Genomic DNA, 20,622 nt, shown 5'->3' on the forward strand with positions numbered 1-20,622 from the left:
CTTGCTTGCTGTGTTTTTAAAAGAAGCCAAGATGAACAGAGCTGGGATCAGGAAAGACTTTGCTACCTACCCCGGTGTCATCCTGGGGACAGATAAGAATGGCGTATTTTTGAATGTGCTTGATGCAAATGTAGCTGTGAAGTGTCCAACTGGGGCACAACTGCTGCCACTGAAGGGGTGGGTGTGTGTGGGGCCCAATTTTTGGAAAAAAGGGAGACTCCACTTGGAGTAACCCTTGCTTACATTGTTTTTAAAAGAAGCCAAGATGAACAGAGCTGGGATCAGGAAAGACTTTGCTACCTACCCCGGTGTCATCCTGGGGACGGTTAATTATGGCGTATTTTTGAATGTGCTTGATGCAAATCTAGCTGTGAATTGTACAACTGGGGCACAACTGCTGCCACTGAATGGGTGGGTGTGTGTGGGGCCCAATTTTTGGAAAAAAGGGAGACTCCGCTTGGAGTAACCCTTGCTTGCTGTGTTTTTAAAAGAAGCCAAGATGAACAGAGCTGGGATCAGGAAAGACTTTGCTACCTACCCCGGTGTCATCCTGGGGACGGATAAGAATGGCGTATTTTTGAATGTGCTTGATGCAAATGTAGCTGTGAAGTGTCCAACTGGGGCACAACTGCTGCCACTGAAGGGGTGGGTGTGTGTGGGGCCCAATTTTTGGAAAAAAGGGAGACTCCACTTGGAGTAACCCTTGCTTACATTGTTTTTAAAAGAAGCCAAGATGAACAGAGCTGGGATCAGGAAAGACTTTGCTACCTACCCCGGTGTCATCCTGGGGACGGTTAATTATGGCGTATTTTTGAATGTGCTTGATGCAAATCTAGCTGTGAATTGTACAACTGGGGCACAACTGCTGCCACTGAATGGGTGGGTGTGTGTGGGGCCCAATTTTTGGAAAAAAGGGAGACTCCGCTTGGAGTAACCCTTGCTTGCTGTGTTTTTAAAAGAAGCCAAGATGAACAGAGCTGGGATCAGGAAAGACTTTGCTAACTACCCCGGTGTCATCCTGGGGACGGTTAATTATGGCGTATTTTTGAATGTGCTTGATGCAAATCTAGCTGTGAATTGTACAACTGGGGCACAACTGCTGCCACTGAATGGGTGGGTTTGTGTGGGGCCCAATTTTTGGAAAAAAGGGAGACTCCGCTTGGAGTAACCCTTGCTTGCTGTGTTTTTAAAAGAAGCCAAGATGAACAGAGCTGGGATCAGGAAAGACTTTGCTACCTACCCCGGTGTCATCCTGGGGACGGATAAGAATGGCGTATTTTTGAATGTGCTTGATGCAAATGTAGCTGTGAAGTGTCCAACTGGGGCACAACTGCTGCCACTGAAGGGGTGGGTGTGTGTGGGGCCCAATTTTTGGAAAAAAGGGAGACTCCACTTGGAGTAACCCTTGCTTACATTGTTTTTAAAAGAAGCCAAGATGAACAGAGCTGGGATCAGGAAAGACTTTGCTACCTACCCCGGTGTCATCCTGGGGACGGTTAATTATGGCGTATTTTTGAATGTGCTTGATGCAAATCTAGCTGTGAATTGTACAACTGGGGCACAACTGCTGCCACTGAATGGGTGGGTGTGTGTGGGGCCCAATTTTTGGAAAAAAGGGAGACTCCGCTTGGAGTAACCCTTGCTTGCTGTGTTTTTAAAAGAAGCCAAGATGAACAGAGCTGGGATCAGGAAAGACTTTGCTACCTACCCCGGTGTCATCCTGGGGACAGATAAGAATGGCGTATTTTTGAATGTGCTTGATGCAAATGTAGCTGTGAAGTGTCCAACTGGGGCACAACTGCTGCCACTGAAGGGGTGGGTGTGTGTGGGGCCCAATTTTTGGAAAAAAGGGAGACTCCACTTGGAGTAACCCTTGCTTACATTGTTTTTAAAAGAAGCCAAGATGAACAGAGCTGGGATCAGGAAAGACTTTGCTACCTACCCCGGTGTCATCCTGGGGACGGTTAATTATGGCGTATTTTTGAATGTGCTTGATGCAAATCTAGCTGTGAATTGTACAACTGGGGCACAACTGCTGCCACTGAATGGGTGGGTGTGTGTGGGGCCCAATTTTTGGAAAAAAGGGAGACTCCGCTTGGAGTAACCCTTGCTTGCTGTGTTTTTAAAAGAAGCCAAGATGAACAGAGCTGGGATCAGGAAAGACTTTGCTACCTACCCCGGTGTCATCCTGGGGACGGATAAGAATGGCGTATTTTTGAATGTGCTTGATGCAAATGTAGCTGTGAAGTGTCCAACTGGGGCACAACTGCTGCCACTGAAGGGGTGGGTGTGTGTGGGGCCCAATTTTTGGAAAAAAGGGAGACTCCACTTGGAGTAACCCTTGCTTACATTGTTTTTAAAAGAAGCCAAGATGAACAGAGCTGGGATCAGGAAAGACTTTGCTACCTACCCCGGTGTCATCCTGGGGACGGTTAATTATGGCGTATTTTTGAATGTGCTTGATGCAAATCTAGCTGTGAATTGTACAACTGGGGCACAACTGCTGCCACTGAATGGGTGGGTGTGTGTGGGGCCCAATTTTTGGAAAAAAAGGGAGACTACGCTTGGAGTCACCTTGCGGTGTTTTACATGATTTTAGAAGGGCGTGCCATGCCTATATCTGTGTGTCTTCCTCTTTTTCCTTGTCCAGCTGTTTTGTTTTCGCATGAGTATATGTCCTTGTCACTTTCCCATGTGTTGTGAGTTGTTTGTCACCTTTTGGACACCTTTGAGGGTGTTTTCTAGGTGTTTTTCTGTGTTTGTGATTGCCTGCCATTGTTTCCTATGCAGTTCGAGTTCGGTTCGTCGAACGTTCGACGAGCCGAACTCGAACGGGACCTCCGTTCGGCGAACCGACCTCGAGCCGAACCGGGACCGGTTCGCTCATCTCTATTCTTTACTATTGAGAGAGCGCACAGGTTCCCTACACGTGCCTCCTCGCCAGGAGCACCCCCACGTCCTATCTTGCTCAAACTTCTGCATTTTAAAGACAGGGATGCTATTCTGCGCAGATCCAGAGATATTAAGGAGCTTGCTATTAATGAGAGGAAGATCTCTATTTTCCATGATTTCCATGGAGGTACAACGTAAAAGGGCACAATTTATTGAGATTAAACAACGCCTGCGCGGATTACAAGTGCCATACTCCATGATGTATCCTGCTAGACTGCGAATTGCGGTGAATGGAGAAACTCACTTTTTTGATACGGCGGGAGCGGTGCTGTCATGGCTGGATATTAATGAGAGGTCCATGAGGAGGAAGAATACTTGAATATCACCCTTTATACCACCTGGTGCTGCTGTTTCTTTTTGTCTGAGACGCTATGCTGGTATAATTACTACTGATTATTTCATTTTGGATCCAGGGCGGGAGATGACAGGTTCACTGTGGACACTCGTTACGGGAAAAAGCTGTGGACCCTTCTCCCTGCATGGACTCTGGGCGAGTTTTCTAGCCCTGATTCTCTCTATCTGAGAGAAATGTGCAAGTTACACTTGTTTTTGAGGGCAGGGGCGCTGTACACTGGTGTGCAGGGCTCTATTTCCCTCCTTGTTTTTTTCCTTTTATTGTTGTATTTTGCAATTTATATGTGGGGTGTGGTGTACCTCTGTCGTGTCGCTCAAGCTAATGCTAACAGGAATTGGTGGAGATTGCCTCTCTCCGCCAGTAATAGAGTATGCTCTGGTTTATTATTTATTAACCTGCTCTTATGGCGACATCACTTAATATTTTAGCGTGGAATGTTAGGGGGCTCAGGGATGCAAATAAGAGGTGTGCTATATTTACTCATTTGCAAATGTTTCTCCCGGCTATTCTATGTTTATCTGAGACCCATATGGTAAGAGATAATGTTCATTGGCTGAGGAAGGGATGGATCACACATGAATATCATTCCACATACTCGACCCATGCACGGAGTGTCAGTGTGTTGGTGCACAAATCCATCCCATTTTCATGTACCAAATCAGTGGTTGATCCTGGGGGCAGATTTGTTTGTTTACTTTGCACGCTGTATGGTATACAATTTATTCTGGTTGCGCTATACATCCCTCCACCATACTCAGTCGAACCAGTAAAAATAATCTTGTTTGTTTTAGACTCCTTCCCCCCTGCGCCGACTCTTTTAATACGAGATTTTAACACATATTTACATCCTTATCTAGATAAGCTACATTCGGGGAACATATCAGAGGACGCAGCCTCAACTTCATTTGCTAGAATGCTGACAGAGCTGGGTTTGGTAGACCTTTGGCGTGTCCAAAACCCCACATCCAAACAGTTTTCCTGCTACTCTAGCTCCCACCACACTATGTCACGGATAGACCTGGCTATTGGGAACACACTTATGAGCTCATATGTACAAATGGTGGCCTATCTACCTAGAAGCGTATCTGATCACTCACCACTCCATATTACACTTTCATGGGGAAACCCCCTCACCCTGTCTAGGCCTATCTGGAAACTTAATCCCTTCTAGATCCAGCTTATAAGGGGATCTTTACATGATAATATTTTAGAATATTTCCAACTTAATGAGTGCTCCGCACCATCACATATATTCTGGGACTCTATAAAAGCCTTGGTGAGGGGCATCTATAGCAGAGAAATATGCATTCGTAAAAACCAAAACAGACGCTACACCCAAAGTCTGATTCAGGAAGTATCTGTTGCGGAGGCTGCGGTGGTGCTCAACCCGACAGAGGAAACTAAAAACACTCTCTCTAGAGAAGGCACAGATGTCACTCAGGGAAAATCTCATGTCGGCGGCAGCAAATAAACGTTACTTCCTCAAGCAGAAATATTTCATAGAGGGGGAGGGAGTAGGGCACCTACTAGCCACGGTCATTAAGGCGCAGGAAGGATCTTCATATATAAATAGGATGAAGACGGAGTCGGGTGATCTTGTAACGGAAAGTGAGGATATAGTGAGGGAGATAAAGAGGTATTATATGCGGCTATACACATCAGACTGTGACCTTACGGATACTGAGATTGAGCAATATTTGGATGCTCTCTCTCTCTCCCCACACTGGCCGACGAAGAAAGGGATTTGTTGGATTGAGACATCCTGTTGGAAGAATTAGAGGAAGCGCTTGGCCAGGCGCAAAATGAAAAAGCTCCGGGAACGGATGGCCTGCCTGGCGAGTTTTATAAAACTTATGCACCCTTACTACTACCTAAACTACTTAAAGTATTTGAAGAGGCTGAAAGGCAGAGGGTCCTCCTGCCTTCTAGAGGGAAGCTTTAATAGTCTTAATATTAAAACCCGGAAAAGATCCAGAGATCCCGGATTCGTACTGCCCAATCTCTCTACTACCAACAGATGTTAAATTACTGGCCAAGGTGCTCGCCAATAGGATGTCCCAAGTCATCTCATCTATTATACAGAATGATCAAACAGGATTTATTCCATGTAGAGCCACATCTATGAATCTTAGAAAATTATACTTAGGGATTCAGCATAGTTCTGAGAAGCCAGGGGAGCGGGCAATTTTATACTTAGACGCCGCTAAGGCGTTCGATAGCTTAGAATGAGGGTATTTGTGGGTGGTACTTCGGAAAATGGGTTTTGAACACAGATTTATAAATTGGGTGAAGCTGCTATATGACTCACCGGTAGCGAATGTAAGGGCTAATGTCAGGGTCTCTGAGTCTTTTCCTCTCGGAAGTGGTACTAGACAGGGGTGCCCGCTCTCGCCCTTGCTATTCGCTACTGCAGTGGAGCCATTGGCAGTTGTAATACGGAAGTCCAGGGAGATAACGGGATTTTGGTGTGGAGCAGAAAATATCATTATATGCGGATGACCTACTTTTATATTTAGACAGGGTACATTCCTCGATTTTGCCGGCAATGGATATCATTCAAGAATTTGGGCGGAGCTCTGGCCTTCGGATTAATTGGTCCAAATCGGCTTTAATGCCGATAGACCCTCTCCCGGTCAATTTCTCGGACTTGCAGATACCGGTTCCTGTGGTCCGAGAGTTTAAGTATCTGGGAGTAACTTTTAGCCCTAATCCGAAAGATTTCCAAGCCCTAAATCTGGAACCCCTGTTGCAGCGGTTCAGAGCAAAGGTACACACCTGGTGTCGCTTGCCGCTATCAAATATCGGTAGATCCAACTTAATCAAAATGGTAATGATGCCCCAATTACTATATCTTATACATAATTCTCCAGTGTGGATACGTAGGGAATTTTTTGCAAAAATGAATACATTATTCCGGGAACTTATCTGGAAGAAAAAACAGGCTAGGATTCGACTGGAAGTGGTACAGCGGGGAAAGGAGGAGGGAGGACTGGCGGTACCAAACCCATATATATACTATATAGCCTCCCAGATGCAACATCTTAGGGGTTGGGGTAAAGAAGGAGCGTATGATAATAGTGGTGATATAGTGAGAGAGGGATCGGTATGGAAATATCCGGGTTGCCAGTGGGATGTGAGAGAAAGACAGATAAATGGGGCACGATATCCCACCTTGGCTATGATATTTCGGGTATGGGGCAGAGGTAAGTTTCTTTTGAAGATAAATTGGCCTATGGAGTTCTGGCCACTGTGGCGGAACCCGGATTTGCCAGAAATTAAAAAGTTAGTGGGGTTCAGAGGATGGGAAGATAAAGGGATCCATTTAGTGTCACAAGTACTACAAAATAATATTCTTAAGAGTTTTGAGCAATTGAGAACGGAGTTTCACCTCCCGCATCTCTTCTTTTATCAATACTTACAGCTGAGGCACGCACTGGAAAGACAGGGGAGGACAAATCCGGTGACAGTGACACATAATCAAACATTACATATGCTGCTTACATCTGAGTCCTCTAAAGGCCTTATTTCTGAACTATACAAAAGATTACTACCTGCCCATCTGGAGACATACCCACTGTCTGTTAAAAGTAAATGGGAACGGGACGTTGGTCCCCTGACGGAAGACCAGTGGTCCGACATTCTAGAACAGGTCCCTAAACTGGCGGTCTCTGAGTGTCAAAGGCTTTCTCAAATATATCTCATCCACAGGGTATGTAAAACTCCCAGCCTATTATTCAGGATGGGACTTAGACCAAATGCACAATGTGTTAGGTGTGGACAGGATGATGCCCATTTGATGCATGTTATGTGGGAGTGTGGACACATTGGTGATTTCTGGAAACAAACCCTGGGACTCATAGACCAAATATTTCATATCGCAATACAGCAGTCACCTCGTTTATGTTTGTTGAGTCTGTGGGAGGGAGGAGTAGACCCGGACTCTCCAACAGCCCTGGGAATAGCACGTTAGATCCACTACCACCAACGTTATCAGAGCTTAAAAATAAATTAAATAACATCATTAGATTGGAAAGGGGAGTTTATTTAAAGAGAAAAACACTGGGAAAGTTTTACATAATCTGGCAGCCATGAATGGAGTCGCCGGGTCTCCCCTCTGGGGCACTAGTGCAGGATGCAATGTTGGACCAGTTACTGTTGTGCTTGCAGTGAATGGAACGTTTGGGGAGTAAAAGTTAAAACTAGTGTTTTACGTGGTGGAGTGGACTTTGAGCGGCGCTGTGGGAGGGGCTGGAAGGGTGTGATTGATGATTAAACGGGGAGAGAGAGGCAAGTGGGTATGGAAATATGATGCGGAGTGACACGGCTGATGGAGGAGACTTTTCTATTAGACTGAGGTATTATTGCATAATTTAAGCTTTTGTTTATCTGTGGAGCCATGTTGTTTGTAGGCTCAATTTATATAACTGATCTAAGAATCCTTTTTTCTTTTTATTTTTTTTTTATATACAGAGGAAGAACCTGATTTATAGACAACATATGTTTTTTCAATGTACGCTTTTACTAGTTATATAAGATGCAATATATTTTTTCTGTATTGATTCTTAGTTGTTTAATAAAAAAGATCTGATTTAAAAAAAAGAAGTGATGATGACTACTGGATTGCCACACTTTTAGATCCCCGGTACAAGTCTAAATTTTGTGACATAATTCCAACCATAGAAAGGGACGCACATATGCAGGAGTATCAGCAGAAGCTGTTTCTCGATCTTAGCTCGGCTTTTCCACCAAACCACCGTGGTGCACGGAGTGAATCTCCCAGTTGTAACTTGACAAACATGGGACTGTCTCGTCATCAACAGTCTAACCATACCATCAGCACCGTATCTGGTGCTGGTAACAGCAATTTTATTGAATCGTTCCATAATTTTTTTAGACCATCCTTTGCAAGGCCACCAGAGACAAGAAGTCTGACACATAGTCAATGGCTGGAGCGGATGATACAGGAGTATTTCCAAATGAACATCAATGCCATGACTTTGCAAATGGAGCCTTGCTCATTTTGGGCTTCAAATCTTGAAAAATGGCCTGAGCTCTCCACTTACGCCTTGGAGATCTTGTCGTGTCCAGCTGGCGTTGTCTTAGAATATGTCTTCAGTGCTGCTGGGTGTGTGCTGACAGATAAGCGCACGCGTCTGTCCACTGACAATGTGGACGGGGGGCTGTCTGATAATAAAACCTAAAGGAGTAACAGACAGTCAGGGTCCACCGTGCAAAGACTCTGCTGCAGATTATGGCAGAGTGCAATACCTCTGTTAAACTCACAGAGGAATATAATTAGTAAATAAGGCAATTCCTCCCTTACTCGGAGGGTGTGTGGTATGGTCTCTGTTAATGATCACAGAGACAAAAGCAGTGAGTGTGAAATGGCACCTACCTAGGTCCGTTCCTCTAGTGGTGCCAGGAAACGGACAGCAGCGAAAGCCGCACAAAGCTCCTACCTGCGTTCGCTCCACTAGTGTGCGAGGATACGAACCACTAGATATGGCACCTGCCTAGGTCCGCTCTTCTAGTGGTGCAAAAGAGACAAACAGCAGCGTAAGCCGCACAAAGCTCCTACCTGCGTTCGCTCAACTAGTGTGCGAGTACACAAACCACTAGATATGGCACCTGCCTAGGTCCGCTCTTTTAGTGGTGCAAAAGAGACGGACAGCATAAGCCGCACAAAGCTGCTACCTCTGTTCGCTCCCCTAGTGTGCGAGGATACGAACAACTGCCAGACGCAGTATAAGGAACGTTACCCTAGCGGCAACGTCCACCTACGAGTAGAATCACAAGGCCCAGCCAGACCATGTGCCTCAGGCACCTGCCTATGTCCGCTCCCCTAAGAGGTAAGGATACGGACTGCAGCCGAAGCTGTAAGGTATAAGAACGCTACCCTGCCGGTAGCGCTCACCTAGCATAGACAGAGAGATGCCTAGAGGAACGTGCACAGAGCGTCTACTCTCATGCATGAACCAAGAGGACTGAGCGCCGTGCGGCGTGCGTCAGGGTCTTATATAGACTCTGTGCCTCATCCAAGATGGAGGACACCAGAGCCAATCCGCTGCCAGAATGACAGGAATGACATCACACTGGCCTATCACCGAGCAAAGCGTCACAAGCACATGACCAGCGACCAATCGGCATAGAAGGTGTCAGAGACATGTGACCTCGTGTCAGCGATGATGTCACCCGCACATGTGCAATGGCTCCAAGATAGGACTTAGTCTCCAGCGCTTGCACATGTGCAGTAGCAAGAAATCTGGACATAGTTTCCAGTGCTTGCACATGTGCAGTAGCAAAAAATCTGGACATAGACTCCAGTGCCACAGCAACCGTAACAGTACCTCCCCCTCAAGGGCCCCCCTCCCGGCGACGCAGGTAATCGGCAACTAAGTCGGGAGCATGGACAGCCTCCTCAGGCTCCCAAGAGCGATGTTCCGGGCCGTAGCCCTCCCAATCTATCAAGAAGAACCTGCGCCCTCTAACCATCTTAGAACCAACTATGGCTCGTACCTCATAGCTAGAGAGAGAGGAATCAGAGGCAGGAGAGTGCACTTCATGAGCGTGAGGTAAAATAGCCAGCTTTAGCAGTGAGACATGGAATTTGTCATGGATCCTAAGATGGACGGGTAACTTCAATTGGTAGACTACAGGATTTACCTGTCGAAGAACCTCATAAGTACCCAGGAAGCGAGGAGCAAATTTGACAGAGCTCAATCTAAGTCTCACGTGTTTTGCAGAGAGCCACACAAAGTCCCCCGGAGAAAAGACAGGAACCGGGCGACGAAACCGATCGGACACCGTCTTCATACGGTCCTTAGCTGCTTGGATCGACTCTTGAGTCCGATCCCAAACCTCTCTGGCATTAGTTGCCCAGTCGGCCACAAGAGGAGGAGGTGCAGCAGCGGGAAACGGTACCGGTACCCTAGGGTGTTGCCCATTATTGAGTACGAACGGTGTCTGCCCAGTGGCCTCAGCCAGCGAATTGTTAAGGTCAAATTCTGCCCAGGGTAGGAGGGAGGACCAGTTATCGTGGTTCTCAGCAACAAAGTGTCGAAGGTATATAATCATGGATTGATTGGTACGCTCAACCAAACCATTGGTCTCCGGATGGTATGCCGAAGAGAGATTCAACTCAATTTGCAGAAGGCTACAAAGATCTCGCCAGAAACGGGAAGCAAATTGCGGGCCTCTATCACAAATGATACGATCTGGCATCCCGTGAAGCCTAAAGACATGCTTGAGGAATAGTTTGGCTAGTACCCTGGAAGATGGGATTCTCGATAACGGTACGAGATGAACCATCCGGGAGAAATGGTCCGTAATGACCCACACAAATCTATGTCCCTGTGAACACGGAAGATCACCCACAAAGTCCATGCCTACCACCTCCCATGGTCTATCTGGCACTGGTAAAGGATGCAAGAGCCCAGCCGGTCTCTGCCGTAATGGACGGTTGTGAGCACACGAGTAGCAGGAACCAACATATTTCTTGACGTGGCTGGCTAAGTGTGGCCACCAATACCACCTCTCCAGTAACTCTCGTGTCCGCCTAATACCAAAATGCCCACCCACCTTTGAGGTGTGGGCCCACGACAGTATATCATTCTGTCGATCAGGCGGAACAAAGGTCTTGCCCGGTGGGATTTAGTCTAACGTCACAGGGGAGAGCGTATGAAAAACCCTGGAGGGAAGGATAAGATGAGGTTCTTCAATCTCTTCCTGGGTAGAAACCATAGAGCGAGACAGGGCGTCTGCCTTGTTATTCTTACTCCCAGACAGATAGTTGATGGAGAAGTGAAAGCGGGAGAAAAACAAGGACCAGCGGGCTTGGCGAGGATTCAGACGCTGAGCGGTTTGTAAGTACGTCAGATTCTTATGGTCTGTATAGACCTGGAAAGGATGCTTCGCTCCTTCCAGCAAGTGACGCCACTCCTCCAAGGCTAATCTCAGGGTGAGCAGTTCCCTATCTCTAATGGTATAGTTTCTCTCTGCCGGTGAAAAGGTTTTAGCAAAGAATAAACACGGCCTTTTTCTACCTGCACCGTTCTTTTGATACAAGACCGCACCAGCACCCACTGAAGAGGCATCAACCTCCAAGAGGAAGGGCTTATTCTCATCGGGTCTTTGAAGAACGGGAGCAGTTGAAAAGTGTCTTTTTACTGCCTCAAAAGCCTGAGATGTCTCAGTAGACCAGACTTTGGGATTAGCACCTTTCTTAGTCAAGGCCACCAAAGGGGCCACCAAAGTAGAGTAATGGGGTATGAACTGCCTGTAATAATTTATGAATCCTAAGAAGCGTTGCACCGCCTTCAAGAAATGAGGTTCGGACCATTCCAGGACAGCAGAGAGCTTCGCAGGATCCATAGCCAGACCCTCTTGTGAGATAATGTAGCCCAAAAAAGGCAAGGATGACTGCTGGAATACACATTTTTCGAGTTTAGCAGACAATGAGTGCTCCCTTAAACGGGAAAGGACACGAACGACATCCTGACGATGAGTCTCCAGGTCAGGAGAAAAAATCAGGATGTCGTCCAGATACACCACTACAGAGGATAACAGTAAATCCCTGAACACATCGTTTACGAAGTCCTGAAATACTGCGGGTGCATTACATAAACCAAAAGGCATGACGAGGTATTCATAGTGACCGTCTCGGGTGTTAAAAGCGGTCTTCCATTCGTCACCCTCTCCAATTCGTACCAAGTTATATGCACCCCGCAGATCCAACTTCATAAAAACTTGAGCTCCCCTCAGTCTGTCAAAGAGCACCGAAATTAAAGGTAACGGGTATTTGTTCTTTATTGTGATTGCGTTGAGACCCCTGTAATCTAGGCAGGGACGCAAATCACCCTCTTTCTTCCGAACAAAGAAAAACCCAGCTCCCGCGGGAGAGACAGACTTACGAATGAACCCCTTCTCTAAACTCTCTCTTATATAGGTCGACATGGTCTCCGACTCAGGTATCGACAGGGGGTAAACCCTGCCCTTAGGTGGAACCGAACCTGGGATAAGGTCTATGGCACAGTCATACGGCCTATGGGGTGGAAGAGCCTCAGCACCCTGTTTGGAGAACACGTCAGCGAAATCCAAATAGGGTGTAGGTATGGGAGAGAGATCAGTTGATGCAACCGCAACGACCTTAGGTGGTAAGGGAAGACATCGGGACTGACATTTCGAACCCCAACTAATAATGCTGTCGGACTCCCAGTCAATGTGAGGAGCATGAGTCCGAAGCCAAGGGAGACCCAGAAGGACGTCGTCTATACCCTCAGGCAAAACAAGAAAATAAATCTCCTCTATGTGAGCCTGAGACAGGGAAAGGCGCAAGGGAACTGTCCTCAATGTAATGGAGTCAGACAACATAGTTCCATTAACAACAAGGACAGGAATAGGCGCCTCTAACATGATAGAGGGAATATTGTGTCTCTTTACAAATCCTGAGGACACAAAAGTCCCGTCAGCTCCGGAATCCACAAAAGCCATAATAGGCCATGTATTCTCAGAGAATGAGAGCTGACCTGGGATACTACACTTAGAGGGTGCAGAAGACGTCTCTAGTAACCCCCCTCTAATGGTTACTAGGCCTGGGAGTTTCCCTGACGGTTAGGACACTTGTTGGCATAGTGCCTAGCCTGACAACATACGTAACATATAGGAGGACCAGACTTGCGTAGTCTGGAGGACGTATGACCTAACTCCATAGGAGTGGGAGATGTTTCAGATGCTGAGGAAGATGGTAGTGGACCCTCGACAACTGGAATAGCCCGATGCTTAGGGCGTGAGGAAGAGACCTCGAGTCTACGTTCCCTATGGCGTACGTCGATCCTCGTTGCTACTGTGATCAAGTCTTCCAGAGAAGCAAGGACCTCACGAGTAGCAAGAGCATCCTTAACATAGCCTGCCAACCCTCTCCAGAAGATAGGAATCAACATCCTCTCTGGCTAATCTAGTTCTGCCACCAGAGTTCTAAAAGCAATGGCATAAGAAGTAGTGGATAACGAACCCTGAGATAGATCTAACAGTCTCAGGGCCGCATCATGGGTAACCTGCGGACCCATGAATACTGCCTTAAGAGCTTCAAGAAAGTCTTGATGTCTCAGAGTAACCACATCAGAGCGCTCCCATAGGGGAGTCGCCCATTCTAAGGCTTTGTCCTGAAGTAAGGAGATGATAAAGCCTACTCTGGACTTCTCCATAGAGAAGCGAGAAGAGTTGACCTCTAGGTGTATCTGACACTGACTAATGAAACCACGACATGATCTGGCATCGCCAGAATATCTGTTTGGCAGAGCAAGTCGAGGATCATGTGCAGATGTCACCATGGTCTGAGGTTTATCCTCTATACTCTTGAGCCGTGACTCAAGTACTTGTATGTAACGGTGTAACTGCTGATATTCTGCCATAACTGCCAGACCCTTGGCTCAGTCCTAATGTTATGGGGGGCTGTCTGATAATAAAACCAAAAGGAGTAACAGACAGTCAGGGTCCACCGTGCAAAGACTCTGCTGCAGACTATGGCAATACCTCTGTTAAACTCACAGAGGAATATAATTAGTAAATAAGGCAATTCCTCCCTTACTTGGGGGGTGTGTGGAATAGTCTCTGTTAATAATTACAGAGACAAAGGCAGTGAGTGTGAAATGGCACCTACCTAGGTCCGTTCCTCTAGTGGTGCCAGGAAACGGACAGCAGCGTAAGCCGCACAAAGCTCCTACCTGCGTTCGCTCCACTAGTGTGCGAGGACATGAACCACTGGATATGGCACCTGCCTAGGTCCACTCCTCTAGTGGTGCAAAAGAGACGAACAGCAGCGTAAGCCGCACAAAGCTCCTACCTGCATTCGCTCCACTAGTGTGCGAGGACACGAACCACTAGATATGGCACCTGCCTAGGTCCTCTCTTCTAGTGGTGCAAAAGAGACGGACAGCAGCATAAGCCGCACAAAGCTCCTACCTCTGTTCGCTCCCCTAGTGTGCGAGGATACGAACAATTGCCAGACGCAGTATAAGGAACGTTACCCTAGCGGCAACGTCCACCTACGAGTAGAATCACAAGGCCCAGCCAGACCATGTGCCTCAGGCACCTGCCTATGTCCGCTCCCCTAAGAGGTAAGGATACGGACTGCAGCCGAAGCTGTAAGGTATAAGAATGCTACCCTGCCGGTAGCGCTCACCTAGCATAGACAGAGAGATGCCTAGAGGAACGTGCACAGAGCGTCTACTCTCATGCATGAACCAAGAGGACTGAGCGCCGTGCGGCATGCGTCAGGGTCTTATATAGACTCTGTGCCTCATCCAAGATGGAGGACACCAGAGCCAATCCGCTGCCAGAACGACAGGAATGACATCACGCTGGCCTATCACCGAGCAACGCGTCACAAGCACATGACCAGCGACCAATCGGCATAGAAGGTGTCAGAGACATGTGACCACGTGTCACAAGCACATGACCAGCAGCCAATCAGCATAGAAGGTGTCAGAGACATGTGACCTCGTGTCAGCGATGATGTCACCCGCACATGTGCAATGGCTCCAAGATAGGACTTAGTCTCCAGCGCTTGCACATGTGCAGTAGCAAGAAATCTAGACATAGTCTCCAGTGCTCGCACATGTGCAGTAGCAAGAAATCTGGACATAGACTCCAGTACCACTGCAACCGTAACACTAACGTTCATCAAGATGAACAAGTCATGGATCCGCAAGGACTTTACTATCCCTGTGTCATCCTGTGGAGAATAAAGGCTTGTGGATTTGGAATTTGCTTGATGCTAATGTACCTGTCAAGTGTACAACTGGGGCACAAGTGCTGCCACTGAAGGGGTGTCTGTGTGGCCCAATTTTTGGAAAAAAGGGAGACTCCGCTTGGTGTCACCTTGCGGTGTTTTACTTGATTTTAGAAGGGCATGCCATGCCTATATCTGTGTCTTGTCCTCTTTTTCCTCGTAACACTGTTTTGTTTTCGCATGAGAATTTGTTCGTCACTTTCCCATGTGTTTGTGTTGTGTTGTGAGTTGATTGTCACCTTTTGGACACTTTTTGAGGGTGTTTTCTAGGTGTTTTTATGTGTTTGTGATTGCCTCCCATTGTTTTCTATGGGGTTCGAGTGGTTCGTCGAACCAGTTCGCCAAACCGAACTCGAACGCTCAATGAACCAAGCTTCAGCCGAACCGCGACCAGTTCGCTCATCTCTAGTGGTTACACAGTAGAAAGAAGAGGATGAACAATGATTATTCTCATGATTATCAAGACAGTCATCCACACATGGTACGCACTGGTTAATCGCCCTGTGCAATAATATCACTTCAGGACTAATGAGGAGACCTCCATGTGGTTTGTGTGTGCCATGATGCGTTGCTTTGAGTATGCTACGACATGGCCAGCGCTGATGATGCGTTACTATCCCACTTCTATACCTCCTTGTAAAACGCTTTCGGCAATGATGAATTAGATGGTTACACAGGAGGAAGATGAGGATGAACAGGGACCATTTACATGATTATCAGACCAGTCATCTACACAAGGCTCAGAGGTTTGGTTCCTGTACCAACAGCAGCTACATACACAACTGTCCACCTAGGGGACAATATTTGGAGGATGAGGAGGAGAAGGAATCATATTCACAACAAGATGGAGCTCAAAGCAGCCCAACGGCATCTTTGGAGTGTGACTTGGAGGATACAGGGGACACAGACAATACACCTCCCACCAAGGATAGCTTGTCATTGCCTCTTGGCAGCCTTCCACACATGAGCACACATGAATATATGCTACGGTGCTTCGACAATGACTGCCGAGTTGCTCGGATTGTTACCAGTGCCGATTACTGGGTGGCCACCATGTGGGATCCCCGCTACAAGGACAATATGCCATCATCATGGCCGGCTTCAGCTATGTGAGACCTATGCATTCAAACAGGTGCCGGTTGTCAGATTGCAGTAGGGGTGACAGCGAGTCAGGTTAAAGTTACTGTGCACACTGATCACTGCCGCCCCTCTGCTGTGATCCTGGTCTCAAGTCCAGGGGTCTCAGTCAGACACACGGCCCGCAGGCACACACAGCCCTCAATTATCATGGTATGTGCAGGGCTGCTACCGTCAGCGCTTTACTTCAGTTGAATGATTTGCACCACTGCGCAGAGAGGCTCTCTGCACTATGCCTATGGCAACTGCCGGCCAATCAGAGGCAACGTGCTGCATCGGTGTATGACATCAGCTGCTTGTCTCTGATTCGCCAGTGACTGCCATTGGTATAGTGCAGAGAGCCTTTCTGCATGGCGCCTCAAATCATTGAACTGAAGTAAAGTGGCAGCGGCCCCTCTACCGGCCGCTACCATCGAGGGGTCTGCATGCCTGTGGGCCACAAAAAGCATGCAAGAGCACACCAAGGGAATCAAAGAAAGGAGAGAAGAATATTTTGTTGTGTCTGTATTTATATGAAGAATGGTACAATAGAAGACAATAAGGGGACCAGTATGCGGCCATTTCTAAAGGATGGGCACATAACTACAAGGGACAAGGATGGGCACAATACTACAAGAAGGAGACAAGGATGGGGCATATTACTACAGGATGGGGACAAGGATGGGCACATTACTGAAGGGGACAAGGATGGGGGCATTACTACAGGGGACGAGATGGGCATATTCCTACAGGGGACAATGATGAGCACTTTACTAAAGGGGACAAGGATGGACCTAAGGATAGGCACATTACTATAAGGGACAAGGATGGGCACATTACTACAGGAGAGAAGAATGAGCACATTACTACAGAATGGGGACAAGGATTGGCACAGTACTATAATGGGATTAGAGTGGGCATATTACTATGGGGGACAAGGATGGGCACAATACTAAAGGAGACAAGGATGGGCACATTACTACAAGAGACAAGAATGGGCACATTACGCTAGGGGACAAGGTTGAGCACAAGGATGGTCACATTACTAAAGGGGACAAGGATGCGCACAATACTACTGTACAGAGGACAAGTTGGACACATTACTACAGGGGACAGGGATGGGCACATTATTATAGGGGAAAAGGATGGGAACATTACTACAGGGTAAAAGAATGGGCACAATACTTCAGGGGAAAAAGATGGGCACAACACTACAGGGGACAAGATGGGCACATTACTACAGAGGACAAAGATGGGCACGTTACTACAGGGGACAAAGATGGGCACATTAATACAGGGGACAAAAATGGGCTCCATACAACAGTAGACAAGGATGTGCACATTACTACAGGGGACTTGATGGGCACATTACTACAGGTGAACCATACAAAAATTAAAATAAAAACTATTTCTGTACTGCAATTTGTTCACTCTACTGCCCAAAAATTGGAATTCTCCTCGGTTCACATTTATCCTGTGCTCTCTGCTGAACACTAACATTGGGGTTTTCAAGTGAATCTCAAAAATCGTGTTTCAGACAAAACTCTCAATGGAACCATTCACTATAATGAGACAGATGGAGTAACTGTGAACTCCCTCTGGTCTCTGTTCTGGTGGTGTACCATCAGTTTAGGTGTCTTTTTAGCTCACAATTGTGGATGACCACAGCTCTGTGCACGCCTTAAAAGATGGAGACCACCGAAACAGAGGCCATAGTCATTCTGCCTCATGAGTGGTTCTGTTGGGGGTTTCATCTGAATCATATTTTATGGGATTTACATACAAACCCCAATGTAAGTCCACAGTGTAGAGCGAAGGAATGTGACCCCAGCTTTCTACTAAAAGCGATCAAAGTATGCTATGTACCATAAATTTTACTAATAAAACTCATAACTTATCCAGGACAAAACAAGCCCATTTTCAGGTTTGTCAGGTGTCATGCTCACTTTAACCCCTTCCCAACAGTTGCTGTACAGATCCTTATTTTAGAATCTTTGTGACAACATTATTGATAATAAATTCTGGGGCGGCTGCATGTGGGTATTTGTAAGCTGGCAAGGGACATATCATTGGCCTTCACAGTCTGATAATAGCAGTCTGCAGCTGTCTGCTTTACCTTGTCTGGCTAAAAACATCAGATTTTAAATGATTTCTTTATTAGGTTAAACATGGCTTAAAACACCCTTTAGTGGCACATGAAAGGCACTAACGGGTGCAAGTGTACAATATACAATGTACAGTGATATAGAAGGGTTAATAGTTTCTCTATTTCTTCATTAAAGATATTTTATTGTTATTAGTAAGTATATCTGATGGTAGTTCATAGTCATTATGGAGCCTACGGAATAAGAGACAGGCTCAAAGATTATTATTGTCTCTAAATGTTCTTCTTATCTTCTTCTTATCTCATATGCATGACTCTACATTTTTGTTTTGCTAAAACTTAAAGGTCATATGAGCAACTTGTAAAGTCCAGCTAGAAGCTTTTTTTTTTTTGCAATATCACATTGATCTGTAAATGGTATAAATAAACTGTACTTTGGTTAAATAAACAGAAAAATTGATCATGCCCACATGAATGCAGGTCTTTTTCTCCGAGCGCTCGATCTTGATTAGGTCTGAAGAGGCCTAATTCAGAGGACCTCACTGGTGATCCCATAAGCTGACTTGTGACAGAACAGAACAGCTACAACAATTTTTGGCGCCCAACGTGGGGCCGTGGCCAACCAGCCTATTCAGAAGAAATTTTGGGGACTCTGGAGACAGTGAAATTTCAGCTGCAGCAAGGTGAGAAGCTTTATTCTTACACTTTATTTCACTCTCTCTGATTTCCCGAATATTCTGGGTAAGGCTGTACACACGGTTCAAGAACTCTGGCATCACCAGTGAGTATTGTTTTTTCATGCATGTCTGAATGAGAGTTGAAATATAGAGTAATAAGATAATCTGTTGTCCATCCATTAACTGATTGCATAGATTGCATAGCACAGAATTTGGGACAGTCTCTGTATAATTACATTTGCTGTGTTGCTGTGTTTTGTGTTTTGCTTTGGCCATCTTTGCATCTTTGATGGGCAATACACTGGTCTAGGGATATGTGTTCATAAGTGGTTTCATATTAATGCCTAGATAAAGTAGGCAGGCAATAGTTTGTTGTATATTGATGAGAAGCCTCTGAATAACAAAGTGATGAGAAATTGAGATAAGAGACTTATACTAGCAAACACTGAGTGAACTTAGTGGCATCCTAAACGTGGCTATTGGACTTCTGTATAGTCCCAGTAGTGCAAAGATATTTGCAGCACGTCTGCCTGCATTGCACACTCCAACTCATTATAACTAAGCCATTATACTAGCACACACTGAGTGAACCTAGTGGCATCCTAAATGTGGCTATTGGACTTCTGTATAGTCCCAGTAGTGCAAAGATATTTGCAGCACGTCTGCCTGCATTGCACACTCCAACTCATTATAACTAAGCCATTATACTAGCAAACACTGAGTGAACTTAGTGGCATCCTAAACGTGGCTATTGGACTTCTGTATAGTCCCACTAGTGCAAAGATATTTGCAGCACGTGTGCCTGCATTGCACACTCCAACTCATTATAACTAAGCCATTATTTTAGCAAACACTGAGTGAACCTAGTGGCATCCTAAACGTGGCTATTGGACTTCTGTATAGTCCCACTAGTGCAAAGATATTTGCAGCACGTCTGCCTGCATTGCACACTCCAACTCATTATAACTAAGCCATTATACTAGCAAACACTGAGTGAACTTAGTGGCATCCTAAATGTGGCTATTGGACTTCTGTATAGTCCCAGTAGTGCAAAGATATTTGCAGCACGTCTGCCTGCATTGCACACTCAAACTCATTATAACTAAGCCATTATACTAGCAATTTATGCTGCCAGTTTAAGGGCCGTAGTTGCATTGTCAGGTATATTTATTCTTTATTATTCTGCTGTTAATAAAGCTAGACCACCGCTGCAATCTACACCACCTATCAATTTTTACTACCACATTTTCAGTGCACAATCTTGTCGCAATCAACATGAGTGGCAAAATGACAGATGCTGGTGGAAAGGGGAAGAGGCGTGGTGGAAAAGGAAAAAAAGGGTTTGTCCGTGGGGAAGGTGGCAAAGCTCCATTATCATCTGCTGAAGATAGACCATCTACCAGCAAAAGTAAGATGTCTACTACTTACCGTGGACAATCCAATGTGCTCCCTTTTTTACGGACACGAACAACAGGAACAAAGGTAGATGATGGCCAAAAAAGGAAAATGCTTGAATGGATCTCAAGTGGTCCAACAAGTGCCCTCTCAGACACTTCAAGTACCGCATCCAAAAAACACCAGTCCTCTGAGTTGTCATCCCAATCAAACTTGCTTTCTCCCAGCGCTGAAG

The sequence above is a fragment of the Anomaloglossus baeobatrachus genome, chromosome 3, assembly GCF_048569485.1.
Source record: "Anomaloglossus baeobatrachus isolate aAnoBae1 chromosome 3, aAnoBae1.hap1, whole genome shotgun sequence".
Lineage (NCBI taxonomy): Eukaryota > Metazoa > Chordata > Amphibia > Anura > Aromobatidae > Anomaloglossus > Anomaloglossus baeobatrachus.